Source organism: Passer domesticus, chromosome 2 (assembly GCF_036417665.1).
Source record: "Passer domesticus isolate bPasDom1 chromosome 2, bPasDom1.hap1, whole genome shotgun sequence".
NCBI lineage: Eukaryota > Metazoa > Chordata > Aves > Passeriformes > Passeridae > Passer > Passer domesticus.
The window spans coordinates 5733738-5753762 of NC_087475.1; the positions used below are offsets into that span (position 1 = coordinate 5733738).

Consider the following 20025-nt stretch of genomic DNA (forward strand, 5'->3'; position numbering starts at 1 on the left):
TAACATGGTTATAAAAATAGTAATATAATTACAGTAATAAAAATTTGGAGAATTTGGATTAGGACAATATGAGACAATCAAAACAAAGAGTTACAGACAGTCCGGGTACCTCTTTCTGGGCAAAATAAGCCCATAAAAGGACCCACGTTAACAGAGGATTAACAAAAGCAATAGCCTGTTGCATATTCATACACCTCATACATAAATTCAATTCAAACAAAGGATTCTGTCTGGTCAGTGTCAACTTCTTCCTCTGAATCCTGACAGCATCTTCGTGGCTGAGCAAGGTGGGAAGAAGTTAGTTTCTTCTGATGATGGAGCAATAAATTCTCTTTCTCTGAAAGATTTAGGTGTCCTGTGGCTGCTATCTGGTGTGAGTACCTCATTCCTTTCTTAAAAAAAAAATCTCACAGACATAGTTTCTATTTTAACATTATGTTGTTACCTAAAACTATATTTAACACACTATTTAAGAAAATTAATACAGCATAACTTTCTAACATAACACATATAATATTCATTTTAATATTTGCAAAAAGCCAATCGTAAAATAGGCATTTTTCACAGCCATCATTATGGGAGTTGCTGTTTGTAAGAAGCCCTCTCTCCTTACAAGCTAGACAAAAATGCCATCCTCTCCCCTTTACAGAGGAGACAGAGAGAGCAGGTGGTTTTTCTAACATCAAGGTGGACAGGAGATGAGCAGAACCAGGGTAAGAATTTAGGCATAGCCTCGTTGGCTCAGATGGAGGGTTCACCAGGCTGCAGTCTCCTTGCTCACACACGAGGCAGCAGGACCTCTTAGCTGGCTGTGAGCGTGAGTGCCCTGGCAGGGGACAGAAACAGGAATATTCTGCACTCTGTGGAGAGCACTGGTGTGTTTGTGGCCTCCTCTGCTTCATGACTCAGTGCACAAGTAACATCTGGTGCCCACAGCTGCAGCTTCACTTCTGGTTCCTCCAGAACCACTTCTTGATTTTTCTGGGTGCAAATCACTTGTTTTCTCCCTGTTCTGCCCTCCCATAGCCCTCCAGCCCCCCTTGCTAGGCAGGAATTCCACGTTTTTTTCAGGCTATGTGCTAGCCAGGCCCAGAAGAGAAGCTGTCACTAGAGACTGCAGTGATGCCAGCCTGGCAGGGGAGCTCTAAAACCATGTAGGTGTTTTTTCAAGGTGAACCCCCCATCCCTTGGCCTCTCTGGGTGCTGATCCCTGTGCTTTCCCCAAATGTGGGCAAATAGGCAGCACCACTGTGCTGTGGCCATGGGGGATGGCATCCCTATTCACTAAGAAAAAAAAGAAAAACCCATTTTTTCTGCTTTCAGTGTGAGTGTAATCCTGGCTCTCCTGCCTCAGACCTCCTCTCCCAGCCTTCTGAAGTGCTGCCCAGGGCTGTCCCTGATCCACCTCCACACTCCAAGGGCCAAAAAGAGTCACTGGGAAATGAGCAAAGTCCATCTCATAAGCAAACCCAGCTGCTCCTTTGAGGGAAATTTCTCTCTGAGCTGTCCTGGACAGTTTGGATGAAACATTTTGAGGGAGCACCTGATGTCTTTTGACCTTTCTGAGTACTCTTTGAAGAGTTCTCCAGGTATTGCTTGCTTGCTGTCCTCTGGTAGTTTGCGGGCCAAGAGGACACCAAGGCAGTGAAAGGAAAGAATTTGGTGGAAATCTCTTATTTCATCTCTCCTGCAATGACTTGTCCAGTGCCCCTGAGCCCATACCAGCTGTTTGCACAGCGTCGTAGTTTGAAATAGCTTGGTTTTTTGGTGAAAAGGAAAAAGATTCAGAGTAGATGATTTTCATGAGTGCTCTGGTGTTTGTCCAGCAGTCAGCCCACTACACACAGGAAAGCAGCCTGCAGGTCTGCTGTGCCCATCCCATAATTTTGTTTGTTTTCAGCCTGCCTTCATTCGGTTGTGGTTTCCTGGTACAGCAGGACCTTGGCTCACATGGGCTCAGCCCAGGTTCAAGGGGCAGGTTTCCCTCCACCCTCCCAGGTCTTATTTTGTTCCATCTCCCACACCTGCCTGGCCACATTGTGAGAGCCTGGAACTGGCTCAAATGGCCAAGTTAATGAGCTGGATCATTTTATCTTGCAGTCAGGATGGGGAAATGAAGCTGCACTGCTCAGGTGGGGGCACACTGCAGGAGGAGAGAGAGAGAGGAAGAAAAGAAAAGAAAAGAAAAGAAAAGAAAAGAAAAGAAAAGAAAAGAAAAGAAAAGAAAAGAAAAGAAAAGAAAAGAAAAGAAAAGAAAAGAAAAGAAAAGAAAAGAAAAGAAAAGAAAAGAAAAGAAAAGAAAAGAAAAGAAAAGAAAAGAAAAGAAAAAGGAAGGAAGAGAAAGAAAGAAAGAAAGAAAGAAAGAAAGAAAGAAAGAAAGAAAGAAAGAAAGAAAGAAAGAAAGAAAGAGAAAGAAAGAAAAAGAGAAAAAGAAAGGGAAAGGCTTCTGCCTTTCTGCAGCAGCCAAGTTGTTCAGCTCAAGCCTGTCATGGGACTGTACCCTCATGGTGGAGCTTTTTTATCAGCAAATATTAAATCTAAAAATAGCAGGTGTTTCTGCCAGAGAACCAGAGCAGAGGTACAGAGAAAGTTGTTGTAGGAGGGGCAAAAATCTCCTGCACGTTCCCTTTGCTGTCTGCAATATATTTACAGAAAATTCTTTGTTTAGGGAAAGAGCTGTGATAGATGAGTAATGCAATGATTGACTCTCACAATTAACAGACAAATATCATGCATATAGGTTAAGAAAAGTTTTATAGATTTATAGCTGTGTTTTGCCCCCTTGCGTTGTTATCAAGGACAGCCGGGGTTGGGATATTTGGGAGGGCTGGCTTGTCACTATGGTGACATCTGAACTCCAGTCGGGATTTGAGGAAGAGAACTCCACCACTGGACAGCAAAGAAGGGGTCAATGGACAGAATTTTGGGAGGGGTTAAAGGGTTAAAAGGTGAAACCTCTCTTGTGTGACTGAGCACATGGTGAGGAAAATCCTTTGCCCCCGGCGCCAAAACATTTTCTCTATCCAGTCTTCTGTTGTACTTTTGATAAGGTTTAATAAACCTTTCTAAAATTATAACAAGTAACTATTTCTCACGGAGCCCAGCTGTCACACAAAGCCTGCAGAAAGGCCAGGCACTGTACCCCACAGCAGGCTCCCTGCTGCTTGCTGGGTCGGACAAAGCCTCCCCAAATCCACTGGGAGCTGTCCTGACCAGGCGAGGGGAGGAGGTGCAGGTGAAGAGGCTGTGGTACCCAGGCACTCTCTGGGGGCTCTAAAGCTTTTCTGCATCGTTCTGTCTGTGCTTTGGTCAAGGAGCATCCTGAGGTGTGTGCCGGACCCCTGCTGACGGCAGAGGTGCTTTCCGTGACCCAAATAATCGAAATAACCTACGGCTCGGGGGAGCCGCAGTTCCAGAGGGATGCAGGAGCTTCCCATTGGCTTTGCTGGGGCTCCCTCCGCTGGCATCGGCTGGAAGGGCTCCGAGCCCGCAGCGCTGCCAGTCCTTGGCAGGGGCTGAGCCGGGCATCACCCAGGGCAGGTTTCCCACCTGGAGCCTGCTGAGCCCGTGGGGCACCGGGGATGGGCAAGGAGGGGACAGCAGAGCCCAGAGCAGGGCTGCGAGTGACCCTGCGCTCCAGGAACAGGAGATTTGCTTCAGCGGGATGGTTTCTGCAGCTGCTGCTGCCCTGTCCCCTCCAGGAGCCCTCTGAGCAGCAGGGACACACGGAATGTACATCCCACAAGGAATTTTATGCCTCTGTCTCTCTTGCTGGCATGTGCCAAGGGTTGTGCTGTCTGCATTCACCTCAGTACAGAGGTGCTGAGTGGTGCTGGGGGGTCTGCTGTGTCATCTTGGAGCTCTGGGGGTCCTGGGGGAACAGAAGATGCTTGTGAGGGGACCCAGGTGTGGGGTTCACTTAGGGGCAGGAGGGAGGGATAACTTGGGAAAAGCTGCTGGGATGGCAGTCCTTAGGAAAGCATTACCAGAGCAGCTTGAATTCACAGAATCCCAGAATCACTGGGTTGGAAGAGACCTTCAGGATCGACTCCAACCCAGCCCCAGCAGCTCAACTCAACCCTGGCCCCCAGTGCCACATCCAGGCTTTGTTAAACACCCCCAGGGATGGTGACTGCACCACTTCCCTGGGCAGCCACTCCAGAACTTTATCACTCTTTCCATAAAAAAAAACTTTTTCCTAATATCCAACCTGTATTTCCCTTGGCATAGCTTGAGACTGTGTCCCCTAGTTCTGTCATTTGTGAGGTGACATCTCCTGGTGCAGAGAGAGAAGCAGGATGGTCACAGCCAGGCCCTGAGAGGGGATGGGAATCCCTTCAGGAGCTCACAGGGTGAAAACAGGATCCCCTTGCTTTGTGTGGAGTGCCTAAGAAAGGCTGTGCTGTGTGAGCTCTGCTCTCCTGGCTCCCAGCAGCCCCTCTGGAAGTCAGAGAGCTCCATGGAGGCTGCTTGGAGCCCCTCCTGCTTCCCCAGGCAGCCAGAGCTGGGCAAGGAGACTGCAGCTTTGCCATGGGGTTTTGTTCAGGCTTCCCTCTGCCCTGCTCACCTCCACTGCCCAGGTGTCCCTGCCGTGGTGTGCTCATCCTGCCTTCACATAAATCACTCCCAGCATGAGCAGGAGGTGGGGAACAGCCCTGCTCAGACTGTCCCTGTGATGTGAGCACACAGATGTGCAGCAGGCAAACCTGAGGCTGTGTTTGTGGCCATAGTTACCACAGGTGAGGAGTTGCACCTGCAAAAGCAAAGGCAGTGGAAACCTGCCAGCAAACAGGCTCAGAGGGGCAGCCTGAGGGGAAGCCTGAGCCCAAACTCTCATTTCTCCACTGCCAGCATCTTCCCTCAGAGCCAGGTAAGCTGCTGATGACCTGAGCTGAAGGCAGGCTCTGCTCTCTGCACCTCACAGGTGCCTTGCAAAATTTTACCAGAAGTCAAGCTGCTAATTTTCAAAGCAAGGAGCTGTAATCCTGTGAAAATATTTCCAATTATGACTTGCAGGATGGCTGATGCAGATCTAATCGATCTGTTTAGTCAGCCCTGTGAAAGCACAGGCATCAAAGCTGCTGGCTCTGATGCAGCTCCTGAGCTGTGAATTCTTCCCATTGTTGTTTTAGCTCTTAATTTCAGGGCAGTCACTGCAACAACAGACTTTGCTGCCACCTGACTAAGGAAGCAATGAGGTTCAGGGGAAAAAAAAAATAAAAAAAAGTCGGTGTTCTTGCTAAGCCATACACTCTTAAAGCATTTCCCAGGAGCTTAGCAAGAAGCAAATGTTCACAACGCCCAGCAGAACTGTGTTTTTGCAGAGCAGGGCCCAAGATCAATAGTATTTACAGCACTGGTTTTAGCACCGTGAAGCAGCTCTAGCTGAAGAAACACCAGCTCAGGAAGTAACACTTGGGGTGTGAATCTGTTGCAGGAAAACCACGCAGCACTGCGTGGCTGTTGAAATGTCCTTTGGGTGCTGCACCACCCGATCCTGGCAAGGATCTACTGTACTCTGGATCAGCAAAGACAAAGGAGCTTCCCAGGAGCCCGCTTGGGGGGTTAGATTTCAGAGCAGAGCAATACTGAGTGCTGGAGTAACACTAGGCAGCAGTTTCACCACAAGATTAAAATCTGTTTAAAACAACCACACGCAAGAGCACTGTTAATTTCGTTGGTATGAGAGAGCAGGAAGGTGACAGTGTCACGAAGAAGGAACCTGAACTGTGCTAGGAGGCAGCTGAAGACACAGCTGGCATGAGGCTACTCAGCCATTTAGCCCAAATTAAACAGTCTCCCTGTGCATTCCTTGATGCTGCTGTGAGGTTTTTTACCAGTGCACCTGGAGCAGCTTTCCTGCAGCCCCTGGACCCGCTGGGCTCAGGTGTGCACTGCTGATTTCAGTTCTCTGGCCCTCTTTTTGTGCTGAATGGCTGAAATCCTGCCCATGGAGCCTGTGCAGGAGCCCTGCTGGCTCTGCTGGCCATTTAGCCCAAATGAAGCAGTCTCCCTGTGCATTCATTGATGCTGCTGTGGGGTTTTTCACTGCTGCACCTGGAGCAGCTTTCCTGCAGCCCCTGGCACTCGCTGGGCTCAGGTGTGCACTGCTGATTTCAGTTCTCTGGCCCTCTTTTTGTGCTGAATGGCCGAAATCCTGCCCATGGAGCCTGTGGAGGAGCCCTGGCAGCTGCTGGCTCTGCTGGCTCTGGGCTGGCAGCTGCCAGGGGACCTGGGCTCCCTCATCTCAGCTGCCCACGCCTCGCTCCCCCCAGCTCCCAGACTGCAGACAGCCTCCAGGCTGATCCCAGACAGATTCCAAAGGGAGCCAGGATCACTCAGGAGTCTTTAGAACCATTGTGAAAAATGCCTATTTTATGATTGGCTTTTTGCAAATATTAAAATGATTATATGTGTTATGTTAGAAAGCTATGCTGTATTAATTTTTAAAGTAGTGTCTTAAATATAGTTTTAGGTTATAACATAATGTTCAAATAGAAACTATGTCTGTGTGATATTTTTTAAAGAAAGGAATGAGGTACTCGCACCAGATAGCAGCCACAGGACACCTAAATCTTTCAGAGAAAGAGAATTTATTGCTCCATCATCAGAAGAAACTAACTTCTTCCCACCTCTGGAGCTGAAGACTCCTTAGGATTCAGAAGAAGAAGATGACACTGACCAGACAGAATCCTTTGTTTGAATGGAATTTATGCATCATTTATGAGATGTATGACTATGCAACAGGCTATTGCTTTTAAGGGTTAAGCCTCTGTTAACATGGGCTTATTTTGCCCAGAAAGAGGTACACAGACTGTCTGTAACTCCTTGTTTTTATTGTCTTGTATTGTCCTAATCCAAATTGTCCAAATGTTTATTACTCTAATTATATTGCTATTTTTATAACCATTTTATTACTATTAAACTTTAAAAATTTTAAAAAACAAGTGATTGGCATTTTTCACAACCATGGTGCTGCAATTTCAGTGAGCTGATCTCACAGGTCCCAGTGAATTCTCCAGGTCTCATCTACCCCAAAAAGGGCCTGAATTTTATTTCATTACTGTCCTTACCAAAACGAGAGATGAAAGTGCTGAGGATGCAGTTAGACCGGGGGGAGCCTGCAGCAAGGGGCTCCCAGGATCCACCTGATTCCTTGGGATTCCTTGGGATTCCAAGCCTCTGCTTGGGACCTCTCCATGGGCCTGACACACCTCTGGGGAAGAAGTTGTCAACCAGAGGCTGAAAGTGGCTGGCTGCACCCTCACCTGGCACCAAATATTAAACATTATTAAAAAAATTAATCAGTTGTTGGCCCAAGAAGTGCGTGCATTAACTACAGTTTTTGAAAGCCCAGTGTAAAAGTTCTTTTGAAGGAAATGGTATCTGTGGTGTGTAAGCAGTTTGTTCACCAGCTTGAAGTGGATCTTGGCTGGACACAGCCAGGGAGTCGTGGGCAGTGGCTCTGTGTCCAGCTGTAGGTTTGGGATGAGGAATTGGCTGGATGGACACAGGAGTTGTGGGCAGTGGCTCTGTGTCCAGCTGTAGGTTTGGGATGAGGAATTGGCTGGACACAGCCCGGGAGTCGTGGGCAGTGGCTCCATGTCCAGCTGCAGGTCTGGGATGAGGAATTGGCTGGATGGACACAGGAGTCGTGGGCAGTGGCTCCATGTCCAGCTGCAGGTTTGGGATGAGGGCTGTCCCTCAGGGCTCTGCCTTGGCCCCAGGGCTCTTGCATGGCTTCCCCAAAGACACAGACAGCAGATCCAGCTCACCCTCAGCACGCTGGCAGGGGAAGGGAAGCTGAGCAGGGCAGGGGCACCATGGAAAGACAAGGCCATGCACAGGGACCTGGACAAGCTTTGGAAGTGGGCCCATGAGAACCTCACGAGGTTCAACAAGGCCAAGGCCCGGGTGCTGCGCCCGGGCCAGGGCAATTCCAGACACGAGCACAGACTGGAAGAAGAATTTACTGAGAGCCGCCCTGCAGAGAAAGACTTGGGGATGGTGCTGGACATGAGCTGGCCATGTGCTCTGGCAGCCCGGAGATCCCCCATGTCCTGGGCTACAAAACAAGGGGGGTGCCCAGCAGGCCAAGGGAGGTGATTCTCCCGCTCTGCTCTGCCCTCACGAGAGCCCCCTGCAGTGCTGGATCTAAATTTGGGGTCCTCAGCAAAAGAAAGTCCCATTGAGCAGGTCCAGAGGAGGCCACAAAGATGATGCAGGGACAGGAGCATCTTTGCTGTATATTCAGCCTGAGAGAGCTGGGGTTGTTCAACCTGGAGAAGGTTCTGGGGAGACCTTATTGTGGCCTTTCAGTATTTAGAGTGAGCTCATAAAAAAGAGGCAGTCTGATTTTGTATATGAGCAGACAGTGATAGGACAAGGAGGATTGGTTTTAAACTAAAAGAGGAGAGATTTAGATTAGATATTGGGAAGAAATTCTTTATGGGAGGGTGGTGAGGCCCTGGCACAGGTTACCCAGAGAAGCTGTGGCTGCCCCATCCTTGGAAGTGTTCAAGGCCAAGTGTTCAGGCTGGATGGGGCTTTGAACAGACTGGTCTAGTGGAAGGTATCTCTGCCTACAGCAGGGAGTTGGAATAAGGTGGTTTTTAAGTTCCCTTCCAACCCAAACCATTCTGTAATTCTGTGAATGTGGGAATCACTTCCACGAGGTGAAGAGGGATTGCTGAGCCACATCTGTGGCAGTCATTAAACCCAACCACTTCCACATCTGCAGTGGCAGAGCAGCAGCACATGCCCATCCCAACCCTTTTCCACACAGGCTCTCTGTGCCTTTTGTCTCTCTCAACAAATGGGAGCTGCAGTGAGCACCCTAAGGCAAGATCCATGGCACTTTAATCACTATGCCAATGCCTACAAAACAGCCTGGTTTTTTTTTTCTCTCCCCATATAAACTGCTTTCCTAAGCAGTTGTTTTCACTGGAATGTCATGGGAATTTTGCTGTGTTTCTAGACCAGAAGTGATCCTAAAATCATGGCTACAAAAAATGTCCTGTTAGCAGTGCTTGGGTATTGAGCAGGTATATCAGTGCAGGCTCCCCTACAGGTGCTGTTTAATTACACATTCTACTAAATGGCTGGATTAACAGGGTCAAATCCTACAGGCTGTCATTCCTCACTCTGTTTTGATGTAGTAGACAGTGTGTGTCTGGTCCTGAGCACTCCTACATCCAGCTAAAGGTCAGGAAAGAAAAACTTGCTGCTCTGTTCATTTTTTTTCTGGTGATCCCCCATCCCTAGTCTGTCCCTGTGGCCAGTGGAGCACAGAGTGCTGTGGATCTGCAGCACAGATCCAGCTGGGAGAGGGCTGTGTGATTATTCTGTGATTCTGTGTGCCACTTTTGGGCTAGCTGAGCACTTGGTGCAAAGGTCAGAGCATGCCACATGTGGGAGGACAGGAGGCTCCCTGGCCGTGGATGCAGCAGCCTGAGGAGGGCTCAGGCTGTACCTTTCAGCTCTGGATTCTGTACAATGACTTATTTTACAAATACACTTTATGCTTGCTGATAAATTAAACTGGATATTGAAAGATGAAGGAAACAATGGGGAAAAAACCCCTAAATTCCATAAGAATTAAAAATTATATGGCTGAGGGCCATATAACAAGGCTTTGCTCTGGAGCTGAACTTCCCATTGCAGTGGGAAGGGTTTAGGGAATGAACTCAGGTTGAGAAGTCATCCTCCATGGGCAGGTTAAAGCCACTGCTTACCTCCAAAGGGTGCTGCTCTGGGAGATGAGCTAAAGAGCTGTGAAACAAGGCAGCAGCGCCTGTGAAACCTCAGCTCTTTCCTTTGCACCTCCTTTTGTTTGGTTGATAATGTGATTTCCCTGCCTCTTGCCTATTTGCACCAGGTATTAGAAGAATATGGCCCATTTCCTGGGGGCTGCTTGGGAAAATCTAATTGTTTATGGACAAAAGGAGTTGGGAGATGAACATTTTGAAAATCAGATGGGATTTAAGGGTAAGAATGAGACACCCATGTTTGTCCCTTATGTAGGGAATAACAGACAACTAACAGAGCAAGTCTGGGATGGATGAGATTCCTGATTAAATCAGGTCTTCTTGGCAGTTTGGGTGTTGGTGCTTTTCAGAAGTTTGGAAAAGCCTTTTACAGTGCCTGGGAATGGTGACAACGACCCTGCAGAACCCCTTCCAGAGCCGGGCAGATTTGCAGACCCTGGAACATATTTTGCCTGAGTGCTTTGTAAAGGAAAAGCCAACTCTGCAGTGTGGCAACCTCTGGGAATAGATGTTAAATGGACGTAGAGCATATTGTGATCTCAATTGAAGGCTGCACATTGCGTCTGATATGCTGTGAACACACTGGAAAAACTGCCAGCACTACAGTTTCTGGGGATAAAAAGCCCTTGTCAGGCACTGTAAGCCGTGGTGCAGCCATGTCCAAACCCTTGGAATAACATTCACTGGAGAAGGGCAAGGTCCTTTCTGCTTGGTGTTAGGAAAATTAATCCACAAACATCAGAGGTTTATGTCCAAAAAGGAGACAGAGGATTCCTTTTACTTTATTCGAATAAAGGGAGAAGCCAAGGGGCATTCACCTAGGGTCTCTCAAAGTTTTGGAGGATGCAGCTTCCTTTTTATCCTAATTTTCTGGCTGCGTTTCCCTTCTCTCTTTCCCCATTGGCTGAGGTACTGAGAGATACAGACTTCCCAAAACCCCTGATTCAAGAGATTTCCCTCTAATATATAACCCTCCCTTTTAATTTTTAATTCTTATGGAATTTAGGGTTTTCCTCCATTGTTTCTTTCACCTTTCAATACCCAATTTCATTTATCAGCCAACTTAAAGTTTATTTGTAAAAGCAAATATCCTCTTCCATTCATCAATCAGTGGAATCCTTCCAATTGTTTCTTTTATCTCTCAGTGCTGGTTTTATCTACCAGCAGACCCACAGCTTGTTTGGAAAGACAAAATCTGTCATTCCTCTCAGTGTGAAGACATTTCTCATACGTCTTTACAAGGGCTGCACTTCTACTCACATGGCCTGGAATTCTCAGGTTCTGGGGATCCCAGAGAGGCAGATGCAGTTTTTGGGAAGGTTGTCCTCATTTTTTTAAAGATACACGACAATCTTTTTTGATGTTTTATTGATCACAGCAGGTATTTAGTTGACTGATTTTTTTATTTCTTCAACCAAATTGGATCTTTGAAGGTTGAGATAACCCATCCCCCTGGATCAGGGCTTGCAAATACATTGTCACAACTGCAGCAGTGCGCAGCTGAAGGACTGGCTCATTCACAGTTGCAGCCTCTTGAAACTCTTGTCTTCAGAAAAAAAAAAACCCAACAAACTTCTTCATGTCCTTCAGAGAATGGTGGTGTGCTTTTAACTGGATTGGGAAGAGCAGGCAGCTCTTTAGAAGCACCAACTCTTTTAGGAGCCCTGGGACAGGTCTGTAAAGCAGCACAGACCCAGAGGAAGGCTGAACAGCACTGACAGTGAGGTTTTAATCACTCCACAGCACAGAAATACACAGATTTCCTGGTGAATATAAAACTAGAGAGTCAGAACAAGAGGGGGACAAAGCTTTGGAGGTAAAAAAGAAGGTTGAACACACTCAATCAGTGGCAAAACAGTGGATATCACTGAAGAAGAATTACCTCTCAGACCTGTGTGGCTGCAGAACATTCCTCCTTTTGTGCTCTAGGTGGAGAAAGAACACCAAGCCTTGGGCAGCCGACTGCAGTTTCGTTTGCTCATCTGCCTGAAAGCTATGAGAAGGCTTCAGCACCATTATTCTCCATCCACAGCTGATCATAAAGTGCATTATTTAAACATTTATAACTGAGAGCACCCTCTTTGGGTCACTGAAAAGCCCCTCTGTCATCTACAGGTCGCTGTGTCAGCCTAGGGAGTGAGAAATGTTATTCAAATACCTTTATGTTTGCATGCTGAGAGTTTAGATTTGGGACCTTGCATTTAAAAATGATCGTTCTGAATTTCCCTCTGTTATTGCACCCACAGCTGCACTTCCCCTCCACTGCACCACTTTTCCCAGAACTAACATACAAATTCTTTTATTTCTTTTATTCAGCAGCTGCAGCAGGGATTTTTCTGCTTGCTTGTTTTCCCTCACTATATTTGGTCCCCCAGCTATGACCTTTTGGCAAAATTCATACAACATCTGGGAAGGAATAAAAAAGGAAATGAAAAGAGGGGTTGTTTCAGACTGCAGATGCCGTGACAATCTTTACCATTTAACCTTAATTATACACAGCAGAGCCGTGGCCATTGGTGTAGCCTCAGCAGCACCAGTGATCCCATCTGCTGTGCCTGAGCAGGGCACTTTGCTGTGGGTTAAAGTCTGGGGAATGTGATGCTCTCCAGTTTGATCATCCCTTAGTCTGCGAGCGAGCGTGCTCCAGTCTGGCCCTGTGCTCTGTTTGCCTCACAAGCTCCTGAAGAGACGTCAGGGGGGATTTTGGCTGGTTGTGACTCCTTGCCGTGCTCTGGGGATGCAGAGCAGCAGCTGAGGAGCCCTGCTGGGGTCAGGCTGGGCGCAGTGACGCACGAGAGCCGCGCTCTGCCGCGCTAATCTTTCCTCCAGTCACCTCCAGCACCTCCTGCTTATGCTCATCCTCACATGAGTGCACACAAATCCAGCAAGAGGATTTGGGAGCAGCTTAGACAAATGGTTCATTAGGGTCTTTTCTCTGCCAAGGGATGTTTTTTTTTTTTTTTTTTCCTGAGGTTCCCATCACTGAGCTACTGTAAAAATAAATTCTCCAAGTCACCAGACAGCTGCCACCCTAACAGACTTGTCTGGCATCCAGGCATGGGGGACAGAGATCATTATCCCATCAAGAGATGGCTTTTTTTTTGCTCTCAGTTAGGCTGCTGGATGGACAGAGTGGGTCCCTTCGAGCCAGATAAAAACTGTGATTATTTTGTGAGATTTGCAGATCCTGTGGTGCTGCTCAGGTGGAGGTTCAGAGAGATTCACTCCTGTGAAGAGTCCTGCTCCCTGCAGCAGTCTCTGGATGTGTGCTGTTCAGTCACTGTGGGTTTTCTAGTTTAACTTTGAAGAACCTGGTTGTACAGGTAGCCTGTGTGCACACAGAAGCTGGTGGAGAATGGAGTTGGTTTCAGTGTCTGTGGTGTCTCAATACCTCCCACTCTGCAGCCTGAGTCAATAACCAGCCTTGCTTGTCCAAACCCCCTTCAGCAGTGTCCCTGGTAGATCTGATACTGCCTTCTTGCCCTGTCCACCATCTCTGCAAGCCAGTCTGCACTGACAAACAGCTCAATTCCCAGTCCCCAATTGCACCTGAGCACTAAACAACTACTGCAGCATCACCTGCAATCAGGCAATTTTTGGAGCTTTCCTTGGTGGCTTAATGATTCATGCAATGATGTCTGCATTCAGTGTTCAGTGCTTCTCCTCCAAGCCCTGCTCAGACAGAGAGAGACAGGCTCAAACCAGGACTGGGTTGTTCACTGCACTGTCACCAAGTGGCTGCAGGGTTTGCAGGATGCATTTTACAGAGCTGCTTGTCCTGATCAGACCACTCTCTTTCCATGGTATCTTCTCTTCCACTCTTCTTTCCTCCCGCCTCTCCTTCCCCACTATATCACTACCATTTCTCCTGCACCAGTAGATAAAGCCACTTTTCTTTCTGGTTGCTCACTCTTCTTCCCGGCTACCCACTCCTCCCTGTATTCCATATTTTCCCAGTGCAAAGGCTGGGTATAAATCCTTTAGAGAAGAAAATTCTATATGATCACCCTGCAGTGGGCTCTGTAGGATGATCTGCTCAGTGCAGGAATGTTCATGTGGACTGTGAAGAAATAACCCACATGTAAACAGTCAAAAACACTGGAAGAAAATGAAAATTACTCTATGGATTCAAAGTTATGGCAAGTTGTGATAGATTTTTGGAGAGGTCTCTATCTGAAGAGATTTTTTTTTTTTTTTAGGTTCACACCAAACCAAGAATGGACATAATTTCTCCTTTCTTCTGGAGAAAAAAAAGCCAGATTTTAATTCCTCAAGGTGTTGCTTTATTTGCCATAATTATTTGTTTAGTAAACATCACGTCACAAAACAACCCTATGCCCTCAAACTCTGTGGCCTGAAAATAAAAATGGGTCTAATTTCAGAGCCAAGGGAATATTTTCTACAGCAGGATGAAGGGCCATGGAAAGCTCAGGGAGATGAGATCTGGTTGCAAGGCAGGGGAACTCTCAGCAGCAAGCTTTGTGGAGTTGCAAGCAAGATGGTTTTATTTAAAGAAAGGACTAAGGGAGTGGAAAGGGCTGAAATTGTCCCTCTGCCAGGTCGTTTTACAGGATGATACTCACCTGAGATTTACAGATGGGGAGAAGCATCACTGCTAAGCAGCTGTAAACTTCCAGACCTGCTCCTGTCCCCGTTCTCCTGCTCTCTGGGTGTGTGTGAGATGCTCTCTCCACTCTCCGGGAGCTGCTGCAGGCTGGGAAGCAAAGAGCATCCCTCATTCCCTATGCAAATCCATTGATGAAAACATAAAATGCATTGTGCTGCTAAAACTTGCTGAGCTTGTTTGACTAAGTGCCAAGGATTAGCAGCACGTAAATTCACCATTGATTTGACAACAATGATATTATGTGCCCTAAACACTGATGGGATTTGTTCAGTGTTTAGGATGTGGGCTCTGATGTGGAAAAAAGGGATTGCTAGTAATTTTTTAAGCCTCTTTGGCTGCACCAAGGCAGACTGTTGATATTATATAAATTCTTTAGATAAAATAAATATCAGTCTTTGGATAAGTAGAGTGGATGTTTAACTTTTCCAGTGTACAGCTGAATTGTAAAGCTGACTGTGGATTGCTGTAAACTGTAAAATGAAAAATGCCCCATCCCTCTAAAATGGGCAAAAAGGAGATGTTAGAGTAGAAAAATAATCACAAATGGAAGCAATAAAACAGATGATTATGCCTTAAAACTGGTGAGGTGAAGATTTCTTTGTCTGTAGAAAACCAAAAATGTCTCCTCCACGACTTGTCACCACTGGCTCTGGTGCTCAGCAGCTTTGCAGCCACAATCCCTGTGGGACAAAAGAATTGTCAGCATGAGTGGGGACCACCTGGGACAAACCTGGGGTACAGGGCTGACCATTCATTAGGCAGGAGCTGCAGAGTGAGGGAAGGGAGAGTTGTGGTTTGCACCAGGACAAGCTTGGCCAAGAGTCTGGAGGGCAGGGGCTGCTCACCTGCTCCCAGCTGGGCAGCTCTGGGCTGTTTGAGAGGCATGGGAATTTGCAGGGTTCTCAGGGATATGCTGGTGTCTCTTTAAAAGGAAAGCAAGCCCAGTTTGGTGGTGGTTTTTTGTTTGTTTTTTTTTTTTTTTGTTTTTGTTTTTTCAAAGGTGCTCAGCATGTAGTGACCCTCCCACTAAGTGGCTTCTTTTTTTGCTGTGAACTATCCACCAACAGTTGTTTTCCAGTGTTCTTTGCTTTTAATAACAATCACTAATTAATCTAATTTAAAAAAAAAAATAGCCAAACCTGCCATTCCTCATGCCAGGCCTCCCACTGCACTGCCCTGCAGCCCCAACCCCAGATAAGCATCGTGCAAACTGCACTGATAACGTGGCCTCCCATCCCTTATAAACTTCAGCAAGATATCACCAGCATTCAGAACTCATCAGCATCACTGCTGTACTGCTTTCCATGGTGGCTGCTGGGCAGAGAAATGAATCTCACTGCTGTCATGATCACCTGCTCCTTCCTCCATCAGCATCCCAGGTCCACCATGGTGGAAAGTTTTGAAGCTCCTGGCCATGAGGAACAGGAAATGAGTCTTGTAAAAAAAGGGCTCTTCCCTTAAAAAAAAAAAAAAAAAAGAAACAAATGCTCTGTGATCATTTCTAGGAAAAGCTTTTAGTAAGTGCTTAGGAGCCAGAACTGATAACCAGGAGTGAGCCTGCCCTTTGTGTTTGACTGCTTGCATTCTGACTTCTATGACTTCATACTGACTTCTTGCATCCTTTCCAAAGCTTGATCTATGCAAGATTAGAAAAACATGGCCTATTGTTTCTTTTCCCCACTCCTCAGCTTTCTTACACACGTTAAGTGGTATTTTCCACGGCAGCATTAAAACTTGCAAAAAAATCACATTATTATTTACTCTAGCTTTGTGTCCCTCTCATGATCTTGTTTTTGTAACTCATAGATTTTTATGAAGTGGAAACAGTCTGACTGGCATGCTGCAACAATTTTATCACTAAATATTGTCAGAGATTGCTCAATCCCTTATATCATCACTAAAATGTGACATCTAAACACAGAGGCCCTTTTAAATGAGTATAGTTGTATTTTGGGGATAGATATGTGTATTTGAAAGATGAAGCACTGGGAGGCATCCCTGTTTTCCATGAGAACTATCTGAAGAGTTGCATCCTGTGCAGGGTGATGGGGTACACTTGACTTGAGCAGAAATGCAGATCAGAGCAGAGTCTGCCTTTCTTGGCTCTCCAGGGGCTGCAGAAAACCAGCTGGGAACAGGAGCCCCTGTTCTGTCAGCACTTCAGAATCGCCTACAAACCCTCCAGTCACTGCTGACCAGTCACTACACCTGACCAGTGACTGTTCCACTTCAATATTTGCCTTTTTCTTCACCCTGAGTTGCATAGAGCTTGGCAAGGGGGTTGGAGACAGCCCTGGGCTCACCTGGAAATGGAGAGGTGGGAGTCAGTCATGCAGACAAACTGAGAGCAGCTAAACTCAAGCAAGGGCTGTGATTGCTGATGGCAGCTTTACTCAGGAACATGGTCTGGGATTTGTCCTGGGCAATATCCTCTACTGAATGTCTCACTCACATGCTGGCAATTGCACATCATGGTTTAGGAAGGGATTATTTCAAAGGTAAGCTGGACAGCAGAACATTCTGGAGGAATTTCTCAGCTTAACTCATGTTCTAAACTTGCAATGAATCTTTGGGAAAAACTGCCTTTGATACATTGCTCTTGGATGTGCTCATGACCAGATGCATTAATTTTCTTCCGTTCAATTTCTGCCAACAAATCTCACTGCTGTTGCTCAGCAGGTGATAATGATGCTCAAATGTTGTGTGTCTTGTGAGGTCTGGTCTGCTGAAATGATGCAAAATGATAATTTTCTTTTCTCACACGGAATTCCCACTGGATGGGATTCATCTCAGTAGCTTTGCCTGTCCAGAAGGAGATTAGAATTAGGATTGCCTCCTCAGCTCCCTCCTGAGACACAGGCACTGCTGAAAGGGGTCTTGTTTCACCTTTCCTGCCCACCCACATGATGATGTGATCTGGAGGCATCTGTCCCTCCACTGACTGGACAGACAGCATGGATAACTCATCTGAACAGGACACAGAAGTTTTAGACCATTGGAAGTCACATGTGATGCATCTCAGGAGGTTGGTTTTTTCTCCAGTGACATACAGGCCATGTGAAGTCTGCATCAGATAAAAACCCTGTAAATGAAATTTGCATTTCAGTGAAGTATTTTTGCCCACAAAAGCCAAAAATGTCTGTCGAAGACATATGGATATGATTAATTCTAGGGAAAACCATGAAAATGTAGGTCCAGAAGAAAGTAAAGACATAAAACCACAAAGTTGGCTGATGCTTTTCAATTATTTGAGTGTGTGGTAATATACATAAATTCAGACAAAATTTGGTTGAAGACATATTTCTATTTTTTCTCTAAAAGCCAACTCCTTCCATCTCTCTGAAGGGCTCTGGTTCCATGTGTGTTGCCCACTGGCACAGGTTGCCCAGAGAAGCTGTGGCTGCCCCATCCCTGGAAGTGCTCAAGGCCTGGTTGGATTTGGCTTAGAGCAGCCTGGGCTCCCTCCTTCCTCCTGGCCTCAATAATCCAAGGAATAATCTGGGGAACACTCTGGAGGTCAGAGCTCAAGGGCTTGGCAGTTTTGTGAGGACTGAAGGATGCCCAGAGGGGATCCTGCCATGGTGTGCATTGCTCCCTGTGCTCCCACTGATTTGGAAAACACAAAGAGGATGTTCCCAACACACTTTAGGGATGGCATTCACCCCTCACCCCCTCACCTGGGGCCCAAATGGTCTGTCAGACCCTCAAATCCCTCTCATTTTCTGTGTAAGCAGTTTCCACAGTTCCTCTACCAGCCAAATAAATAACTTGCTTTGTGTGCTCCAGTGAGTGCTTTGGGATTTGAACTTGTTCTGTGTCTCTCCTCTCATTTTTCCTCTTATCCTGCGCATCAGGTGATGCATTCTCCATCAGGTCCCTGCTGCCAGTTGGATAAATACAGGTTAGCAGGTCTCTGGAACTGGAACTGGCTGAGGAGAGATTTTTTTCTCTGCCAGGACAAATCTCACAGAGTTTTTGAAGAAAAAAATCTCGGTAGTGCTTCATGACTTGTTTGCTTTCCCTCAAACAAAATGACAGATTTGGTACAATGGGAATAAATGAGGGGTTAGGTCTCTCTCTTGTGATTTTTCCCTCTATGGCTTGAGGAGTGATTGATCTCTTTTTGACACCTGAGTTTAGAAAATCCTTCATGCCTGAGAGCCAAGGCTGGACCATGGGGCCTTTTCCTGCTGGAGCTACCTAAGGTGGAACCTAAGCTCTTGTTTGTCTTCTTAGCAGTCTTTACTGTGGTTTTGGATGTTTTTCTGCTCAAGCTTTTGCTTTTCATGAAGGAAAGCCTCTGTAACAGGATCTTCTGGTTTCTACAATTCCTCCAAGGCCAAGGATTTTCCAAGACCACACAGTGCCTGGATGCCAGGTGATTCCCAGCTGAATATCACTCAGTGATAGAAAAGCCTCAGTGCTTTTCTCAGCTCAGCTCCTCTGGCCTGCAATGATCTGGTTTCTCCCAAAGAAGAGGGCAGGATCTCAGCCACTTTTGGTTTCTTTAGTCCCTGACAATGTGAGAGGGTGATTCAGCCCCTCATATCTGAAGTGTCTTTTGGAAGTGCCCTCTCCTCCTTTTCTTTTGTTCTCTGCTGACTGCAGAAGGTTCTGAGATGCACAAGACTCCCAGCACTGGTGCTTCTGCTGCTCAGAAGCTCCTGGAACACAACCCCTGCATCTCTGGAAGGGATGGAAATGGGGTTTCAGCTGTGGCCACAGGCTGTGAGCCCTGCTGTGGGGCTGGGCAGCCTGGCTGCCCTTTCAGTGCCCAGCCACCTCAGCTCTCTGGCAGAGCCTGCGGCTGCGGCGGCGGGCACGCTGCCCATTGCCCGGCAGCCCAGGGTGCCAGCTGACCCCTTAAAGGAGGTTTAAGTGGAACAGAAATGAAAAACAGCTGTAACCAGAAATGCATGTTAAGCAGGATCTGTGCTGTGACACCATGAGATAAATGGATCTCCCACACCACTCCTAAATCAAAACAAGGACACTCTCAAGAGCAGCTTTGGGACTGATGTTGCGATCGGAGACCAAGCTTATTTTTCTTTCTTTCTTTTGCGAAAGTATTTTTTGTTGAAAGTTTTTGTTTTGTCAGACAAAAAACGATGCTCTGCATCATTTGTTAGTCCTGCTTCCCTGCCAGTCCTGCCATGATCCCTGTGCCAGGGGTGTCAGGCCCCTCTCAAGTGGCAGAGGCACTTTGTAGCGTGTTACAAAAAAGTTTCCCCTTTTCAACCTGAATCTAACCCTTTTTTCCTTGCTTGGAAGAAAGCTGTTTCATTTATTTGCAAGAAATATTGAGTTTCTGCTTCAGGGAGAGGCAGAAAACAAGCAAATTAATGAAACCCAGGGTCAGGTTACGAAGACCCATGGAGCAGATCTCTTTCACAAGCATCTCTGAGTTGCCCACCAGGGTGTCCTGCTCAGCCTGCTTGATTCCACAGGGGACATGCCAGCACCCCTGGGCAATCTGTGCCTCATAGCCTGCTGCCTGGCACCATCGCTCCAGGACATCTGGCACCGATTCCAACCAGACTGTCATTTCCAGGTCAGTCTCCGCATTTCTGCTGACCACGTTGCCTCCATCATGAGATCATGTCTTTCCAGAGGAATCCTGCTAATGCCTTC

General features: G+C 46.9%; 1 long non-coding RNA gene across 1 annotated transcript; it reads right to left on the bottom strand.

Moving 5' to 3' along the window:
• Positions 1 to 11035: 11035 nt before the first annotated feature.
• Positions 11036 to 15323, bottom strand: LOC135295174 (uncharacterized). Its single transcript, XR_010357196.1, has 3 exons — positions 14351 to 15323; positions 11650 to 11760; positions 11036 to 11530 (listed from the first exon to the last, which is right to left on the bottom strand). It is a non-coding gene; the product is annotated as an uncharacterized LOC135295174 (long non-coding RNA).
• Between the last annotated feature and the right edge of the window lie 4702 nt (positions 15324 to 20025).